The sequence below is a fragment of the Mustela nigripes genome, chromosome 3 (assembly GCF_022355385.1).
Source record: "Mustela nigripes isolate SB6536 chromosome 3, MUSNIG.SB6536, whole genome shotgun sequence".
Taxonomy (NCBI): Eukaryota; Metazoa; Chordata; class Mammalia; order Carnivora; family Mustelidae; genus Mustela; species Mustela nigripes.
In genome coordinates, this window is record NC_081559.1 from 168753558 (window position 1) to 168762930 (window position 9373).

Consider the following 9373-nt stretch of genomic DNA (forward strand, 5'->3'; position numbering starts at 1 on the left):
CTGTCCTCTTTTACATCCAATTTCAATAAATGATACCAAAATTGACCCAGTTATCCAAGACAGAGACCTAGGAAATTTGTTGAAGCTACATGTTACCTCTCCTGACCCTCTCCATCATTGCTTCATACATACCTCTGATGAAGTGCAAACAAAACCATCGAGAGTTGCTGATTTTACCTGCAAAAGAGTTCTACTCCCCTACCTCCAGTGGGGAAAAGACAATCAGTAGATCTGAATGCCAGGTAATGCAGATGTTCAAATTATTTGAAAAAGATTTCAAAGAAGCTGATATAAAAATACTTCAGTGAGCAATCATTACTAAATTTTTTGTGATGTATCAGTTGCTAAAAGATACGTGTTGAAATCTGCTGTGAATGTAGATTTGTCAACACTTTGAAGAAATGCCAGTATAAAGAACTGCAAACCTATAAAATCCATGACAGTTCCTCAGCCTTTTCTTGTTTATTATGACCTTGACACTTCTGAAGAGCCCTGGTCAGTTATTCTATACTTTATTCCTTAAATTTTTCTGATATTTTCTCATAATTCATTGGAAGTTGTACACTTTTGGCATGAATATCACCAAAATGGGCTCTGTTCCTTGGTGCTGCCTGCGGAGGTGGTGGCCATCTGTTACTGGGCATCATGGCTGCCCTCAGACCTTTGGTGAAGTCCAAGATCATTAAAAAGAGTACCAAGAAGTTCATCCAGCACCAGGCAGACTGATACGTGAAAAGCAAGTGCAACTGGTGGAAACCCAGAGGCACTGACAATTGGGTGTGCAGAAGATTCAAGGGCCAGATCTTGATGCCCATCATTGCTTATGGGAGCAACAAGAAAACAAAGTATATGTTGCCCAGTGGCTTCCAGAAGTTCCTAGTCCACAACGTCAAGGAGCTTGACGTGCTGCTGATGTGCAACAAATCTTACTGTGTAGAGATTGCTCACAATGTCTCCTGAAGGACCGCAAAGCTACTGTGGAGAGAGCAGCCCAGCTGCTAGTCAGTCACCAATCCCAATGCCAGGCTGTGCAGCAAAGAAAATGAACAGACAGCTTGTTGTACACATCATATTTGTGTTAATAAAACTACAAAAAAAATATATCACCAAAATGGTATACCTTTATTTTTCACTTTGTACTTAATATCTTTTGTGGGGAAAGAGGTACTGTGTAAATATCCCATTTCTCCTCCAACACTGGACCACAAATTTTAGCATCGATGGTTTGTTTTTGGCTGTAATAATTATTACTGTGGTGTTGTCATGAAATTCTTTTTATTCTTCCCATTTCTTCAACATTTATTCATTGGAATTCTGTAAGGAAGAGCTGCCCCTTCTCCCTTATTTATTTACTGAATAATGTATTTTAAACAGTATGAATTTTAATTTTATTCTAGAGTTATAACCTAATACTGTTATTATTTTGTTGTTGTTCAAAGTGTTCCAGCTTTGGCCAGTGGGAGCTCTTTCAGATTGGCTCCATTGTTTTTCAACATGACTTTCCCCTCCATCCTTTTCTGAGTATTTCTTTACTATCACTGTAAGATACCTTAGGATCAAGATACCTTAGGATCACCTTATATGTTTCATGCCTCTGTCCTGAAATCAAGTACTTCTTTCCCAGGAGAATGACATATAGAAACCAAGATCTGGGTGCTAGACGCAATCATTAGTATTAAGGTGTCATTGGTCATAGATGCTCTCAGCAGACAGGATTTAGTTATATGTGTGCACACATGCACACACTCACACACACACACACACACACACACACACAGCTGTGGATACACACAGAGCAAATTTATTTCTGTATCTAAATATTTGAATACATATATTAAAAAACAATGTGTTCATACCAATGCCTCAGATTCCAAAGTATTTATTCCAGCCTGCCTCCTTTCTTTAGTTGTAACTTTGTTCCCCAGCAGTGACAAATCTGGCTCACATTAGTTAAAATATATTTACTTATTTAATGAACCTCGCCATATAAAGTAGAATAGCTAATCCACTCTCTGCGAGAAATATTTACTAACTACAGTATTGGACTTTTGTACAATTCTTCTTGTCTTTACCCAGTGAAAATAGAGTCTTCCCAAATAACTTCGTAATTCCTTATTCTTCCACCTTTCTCAGTATGGCTCTGCTCATTTGCAAGTCAGGAAGTTTATTGGTTATAATTTGTATTTCCCTTTGTGTTCTTTTCACATTCTGGTGGAATTTTTTTGTGTTTGTGTTTGTTTGCTTTTAGGTTGTTGGGTTTTTTGTTTTTTAATTTTAGCTTACATACAGGAAAATTCACTCTATATACAGGTTCTGAGTTTGTTTGTTTTAGAGAAAGAGAGCAGGGCGAGTGGACAGAGAGAGAGGCAGGGGGAGTGGACAGAGAGAGAGAGAGAGAATCTTAAGCAGACTCCATGCTCCGCAATACTGAACCACAAGCCTAAGATCACGACCTGAGCCAAAATCAAGAGCCGGGTGTTTAACCGACTGAGCCACCCAAGCGCCTCGTGTTCTGGGTTTTGACAAGACACAGACTTTTGAGTTCATCACTATAGTCATAATACAAAACAGTTTATCACCCCCAGAATTCCCTCATAAGAAAGCATTTTTAGAAGCATCAAATTTTAAAAAGTAAAAAGACTAATAACCATAAATAAGACCATTGAAAATTAAACTTCATAACCTGGCAATTCACAAATCTTTACCCCTGGGGCTAATAATACATTATATGTTAATTTTAAAAAATTAAAAATTTAGGGGCTCCTGGGTGGCTCAGTGGGTTAAAGCCTCTGCCTTCAGCTCAGGTCATGATCTCAGGGTCCTGGGATCGAGCCCCGCGTCGGGCTCTCTGCTCAGCAGGGAGCCTGCTTCCTCCTCTCTCTCTGCCTGCCTCTCTGCCTGCTTGTGATCTCTGTCTGTCAAATACATAAATAAAATCTTTTTTTAAAAAAATTTAAAATTTAAAAAAAAAGAAAATTTAACTTCATAAATGCTTTTCCAAGTACTTGAAATTTTATTGGTTTATTTCGTATTCATACTGTGTTCCTCAAATATCATAGGAGTATAACAGTTTCATAAGGTTTTACTGAGAGGAATTTTAAATTAGCTTTTTTGAGGTATTTATTAAAAATTATTAGATAAAAATTTTAAAAACTGCACCTATTTATTTACTTCTGAATTTTTATTTTAGTACAGCTGACACACAATGTTACATTAGTTTTTGGTTTGCCATATAGTGATTTGACAAATTTATTCTTTGTGCTGTGCACATCACAAGTATAGCTACTACCTGTCACCACACAACACTATTATAATATAATTGACTACCTTCCTTATAGCATGCCTTCCTTATTCATTCCTCAGACTGGAAGCCTGTATCTCCCATACACCTTCCCTCATTTTGCCAATGTCCAGCTCCCCATCCCCTCTGGCAACCATCAGTTTGTTCTCTGTAGGTCTGATTTAATTTCTTGTTCATTTATTCATTCATTTTTAGATTCCACATATAAGTGAGATCATACAGCATTTGTCTTTCTCTGCTGACTCACTTCATTTAGGCAATACCCTCGAGATGCATCCATGTTGTCACAAATGGCACAATCTTATCTTTTTTATGACTGTATAATATTCTATCACTCATTCTCACACACATATATGCACACATGTATCTTCCTTATCACATCTTCTTTATCTATTGATGGAATCTTAAGTTGCTTCCATATCTTGGCAATTGTAAATAATACTGCAGTAAACCTAGGGGTGCATATATCTTTTTGAATTTGTGTTTTCATTTTGGGGGGTCAATAACCAGTAGTAGAATTATTGAATCATATGATATTTCTATTTTTAATTCTTTGAGGAACCTCCATACTGTTGCCTATAGTGGCTGCACCAATTTTCATTCCCACAAACAGTGTACAAGAGTTCTTTTCTTTCCACAGCCTCACCAACACTTGTTATTCATTGTCTTTTTTATTTTAGTCATTCTGACGGGGTGTCTAGTGATATCTCATTGTGGTTTTGATTTGCATTTCCCTGATGATTAGTGATATTGAACATCTTTTCATGTGTTTGTTGGCCATCTGTACATCTTCTTTGGAAAAATGTCTATTCATGTCCTCTGCCCATATTTTATTTTTTTTAATTAACATATAATGTATTATTTGTCCCAGGGGTCCAGGTCTGTGAATCATCAGTCTTACACATTTCACAGCACTCACCATAGCATATACCCTCCCCGATGTCCATAACCCAGCCGCCCTATCCCTACCCGCCAGCAACCCTCAGTTTGTTTCCTGAGATTAAGGGCCTCTTATGGTTTGTACCCCTCCTGATCCCATCTTGTTTCATTCCCCCGCTACTCCCCCATCAACCCCCACCTTACCTCTCAAATTCTTCATATCAGAGAGAGCATGTGATAATTGTCTTTCTCTGATTTACTTATTTCACTTAGCATAATACCTTCTAGTTCCATCCATGTCATTGTGAATGCTCTGCCCATATTTTAATGAGATTGGGTTTTTTTGGTGTTGAGTTATAAATTTTTAATGTATTTTGGATATTAACCCCTTATCAGATGTATCATTTGCATATATCTTTTCCAATTCAGTGGAATGCTTTATTTTGTCAATGGTGTCCTTCACTATGCAAAAGGTAATTAGTTTGATGTGATCCCAATAGTTTATATTTACTTTGTATTCCTTACCTCAGGAAACATATCTAGAAAAATGTTTCTATAGCCAGTGTCAAAAAATTACCGCCTATGTTCCCTTCAGGATTTTTATGGTTTCAGGCCTCACACTTAGGTCTCTAATTCGTTTTGAGTTTATTTTTTTATATGGTGTAAGAAAGTGGTCCAGTTATATTCTCTTGCATGTAGCTGACATCCAGTTTTCCCAGCATAATTTATTAAAGAGACTATTTTTTCCTCATTTTATATTCTTGCCTCCTTTTTCATAGATTAATTGGCCATATAATTGGGAGTTTATTTCTGGAGTCTCTTTGTTCTGTTGATCTACATGTCTGTTTTTGTACCAGTACCAGACTGTTTCGATGCCTATAGCTTTGTAGCAAATCTTGAAATATGAAATTGTGATACCTCCAGCTTTATTTTCTTTCTCAAAATCACTTTGACTATTCAGGGTCTCTTGTGGTTCCATGCAAATTTTAGTATTATTTGTTCAAGTTTTGTGAAAAATGCTGTTGGTATTTTGAGAGGGATTGCACTGAATCTGTAGATTGCTTTGGGTACTCTGGACATTTTACCAATATTCATTCTTCCAATCCATAAGTATGGAATGTCTTTCCATTTGTTGTGTTGCCTTCAAATTCTTTTGTTAGTGTTTTATAGTTTTCAGAGTACAGGTCTTTCACCTCTTCGATTAAGTTTATTCCTGGGTATCTTCTTCTTTTTGGAACTGTTCCTATTTAAGGAACAGTTTAATCCTTTAATCCTTATAAGATTCTATAAGGAATAAGCAGAAGAGATGAGGCAGAAGGGAGATCAGAGAGATCTGGAGTGTGTGAAGGGCTCAGCCAGGCATGGCAGCCTTGAAGATGGAGAAATGGGCTACAGCTCAGGAATGCAAGTGTCCTCTAGGAACTGAGAATGATCCCTGGGCAACAACCAGCAAGGGACGAGCTGAGGAAATCCTTTCTCAAATATAAAGAGTTATATAATACATCACACAAAGGTAACGTATGTTTTCTTTCCCTTTTGTGTCCTTTTAAAATATCTATACACTGTTACTGGTTTACAACAAAAGCAAACAAGTAATTGCAAAAGGAACAGACAATATGACTTAAGTCACTGCCTACTTAAATTCTCTACGTTTGACTGTTTCATATTCTCAGAAAGTTTCATTGAATTTGTTCTGTGTTTTTATTTTTTTCTATATTTACATTTTTTTTAATGAAAACTTTAAAAAAAAAAACAACTCTCATGATAAGGAATTCTAGCCACGTAATTTTTTTTTTTTTAGTTATAACCAAGACACTGAAATAAAATATGTGATAATTTCTAAAGGCAGATCACATGTGCGTACGTATTCCTCCAGTCAGCTGGATCAATTATACAACGAGTTGTCAGAGGGAAACAAAGCAGGATTTAGGAGAGCGTGTCTCTAGAAGATCTTTTTTAATGCTGTGAATCCCACCTTTACCCCCAAGAGATAGGTGGGTTGCAGGGGTGAGGAGGCAGGTATTATGGGGTGTCTCCTCCTTCACCTTAAGTCTAGTGAAAAGTTAGTTTTTAGTGTGAACAGACACAAACTTCTCCAATCACCCTTTGTCCTAGCTTTTCCCCTCTGGGAATTGTATCTGGAAGTGGGGAAGAGAAATCGCCTTTTTTTTTTTTTTTTTTTTTTTTTTTTAAATCAAGATGACATTTGGAACAGAAAAAATGATACAGAACAGAAATGGTAGTGAAAAGGCATCAGAATGAAACCAGCCACCTCAGGAGCGGCAGCCTCTGAGCCAAAGGCTGATAAAAATCACTCCCAGGAATTAAAGAGCAGAAGAGTCCTGACATCCAGTCACAGAGGTGTTACCAGCTGCTGTCTCAGGGGGTCTATCTATTGCCTAGAGTCCCAGGGGAGGAGGATGTCAATGGTGATCCAGAGAACCTCACTGAAGAGAACATATGAGCCTGGGCAGAGGACTTCCTGAACTAGCGGAGCAATGTGACAAGGACAGGGAGATGTTACTCTATTACTCTGGTCTGAGGGAATACATAGTCCCCATTATTGCAAAGCTTGATAATTAGAGGCCAGTCATGCCATTCCAACTGAAAGATGCTTCTCCACATCCCTCTCAAATGAGAGCTTTAATCAATTAACACACATTTGATGAACACCAAGTGATGGGCTAGATTCAGATTCCCTGAGAGATGATAAGAAAAAGATAATGCATGGTTCAGTTGGAAATGGAGGAAAGAAAAGACCAGGAGAGGAACTCTATTATTTACCCAGTGTCGAAGGGTCAGGACTAAAGTCTTACAGCCTATTCTTTGGTCCAGGTCCTTTCCTGTCTGCTGACGATCTGCTAGAGACGACCTCAGGACCTCCACATCACCAGGCCTAACTCATTGGTGGAGGTTATTTCATTATTTAGGTTGAAATAAGAGAAAAAAAAGGCAAAGAGGAAGCGCTTTTCTCCTGCAAAGACTGAAATTCATAGAGAGCTCACCAGTCTGAGTTTACATGGTGACCCTAAACAGTGCCTGTCAGCCCATGCTTCAGGATGACCAAGGGTTTCCTTGGATTGGACTGAACCCTATATTTTTTTTTCAAAGATTTTATTTATCCATTGGACAGACAGTAGTAGTAGACACAAGTAGGCAGGGAGGCATGCAGAGAGAGAGGAAGGAAAGCAGGCTCCCTCCTGAGTAGAGAGCCCGACGCGGGGCTCAATCCCAGGACCCTGGGATCATGACCTGAGCCGAAGACAGAGGACCTAACCCACTGAGCCACCCAGGCGCCCCTGAACCCCATATTTTTAACAGATCCCTTGCACATACAAATAGCCCTAACAAGGGGCACCTGGGTGGCTCAGTGGGTTAAAGCCTCTGCCTTCGGCTCAGGTCATGATCTCAGGGTTCTAGGATCAAACCCGCATTGAGCCCCGCATCAGGCTCTCTGCTTGGCAGGGAGCCTGCTTCCCCCTCTCTCTCTGCCTGCCTCTCTGCCTACTTGGGATCTCTGTTAAATAAATAAATAAAATCTTTAAAAAAAAAAATAGTCCTAACAAGACCAAGACAAAAAATTTGATATGTATTTCTATAAATTTAAATCACTCAAAAGGATTATGTTAAATTTCTTCAGGTATTCATTTGTTTTCCTGATAGTAACTACAAAAATTAGCATCTGAAATGAATATAAAAGATTCTTTGAATCTGTTTCCTATAAATTCTCTAATAAAGAAGATTTCTTCCCTTACTCACTTGACTTCTCTGGGCCTTGGTTTTTTATTATAAAATGGTAGGGATTAGATTAACATATTTCCAATGATTTTTTTTTGCAATAAAAATGTAATGATTATAAACTGAAATATTTCTTCATCCCATTTGATCCCCATTGTTTTTGTTTTTCATACATTTTCTATCTTGGATTCCTTAGAAACTACTGTTGTGGTTTTTGTTTCCTTATTTATGTCATATGCACAATAGATACTCCTTCATTGTGATCCTTTCCCTAGTTGAACTCATTAAGATCAAAGAACCTCACATTTTTGAAAAAGCTGTAAGAATCATCCATTTGCCAGACTAAAGAAACAAACAAACAAACAAAAAAATGCAGCCAAAAATGACATTATCTTTTCAAGATGGTACAACAAAAAGTGGAGAGACAGATCTAGAATTTGCATGTAACACTTGGTTTTAGGACACTTCCCAGTTATACCAGATTTTCCCTCTTTCTTGAAGAAAAGCCCATTTCTCCTTTCTGGAAATACTTGTTTTGAGTATGCTTTTCTCCCAGGGTGGCAACACCACGACCACCACTGTAAATGTTCTTTGTAATGTGATCTCAACATCCCTCCAAACCCATCTTGCGGTAGAATCACTCTCTGCTTGAGGCAGGCAAGCTTGTGACTGCTTCAACCAGCAGAATACAGAGAAGTGATACTGTGTGCTACAGGGCTCAGTCGTAACAGGGGTACAGCTCCTTGGGCTCACAGGAACACTTGGGCTTCAAGCCTTACACCACCATTTAAAAGAGTTGACCACCCTGAGAACACCCTACTCAGAGGATGCCAGACCCCCTGGAGAGGCCGTGAGTGGTGGTCTGGTCGGCTGCCGCAATCTTCCATCAGCCCAGCTCATGGATATAAGTAAGGGAACCTTCCTCGTGATGCCAGCCTCCAGCCATGAAGTCTTCCCATCTGAGATCCCAGATATCAAGTCATCCCACTGTGTCTGAACTAAAGTCTGACCCTCAGAATCTAAAAGAACTTTAAAATGTCATCATCTTAAGCCACTACGTTTGGGAGAAGTTTATTAAACAGCAATAGGGACCAGAAAACCAGGAATAAGAGAGTTACAGAACTCTTTGGCTATGGGATCTAACATCGTTGGAGTACTAACCAAGATGTTAGCCTCATCATCTCCCCAGATCAGCAATAGCAATGGTTCTCCTTGTACATCAGCTGTAGCTTTACAGACGATGTCTGCTTTTCACTTTGAGGCGCCCCCTCAAGGAGTCAAAGGGAATTGCAAGTATGCCACTTAAGCTATATTTCCGGTCGGATCAGATCAAACATATCCTTCATTTTTTAACCACTATGCCACGTAACCAAACACTGGGAAAATCTCAACCCATTTATATTTTCTTTTTAAAAATACTCACATTTCTTCTCTTCTCTTCACATTTCCTCTCTT

At 38.6% G+C, this 9373-nt stretch overlaps 1 pseudogene; it reads left to right on the forward strand.

Moving 5' to 3' along the window:
* The first annotated feature begins 645 nt into the window (after nucleotides 1-645).
* Nucleotides 646-8915, forward strand: LOC132014583 (large ribosomal subunit protein eL32-like; annotated as a pseudogene).
* The last annotated feature ends 458 nt before the right edge of the window (nucleotides 8916-9373 follow it).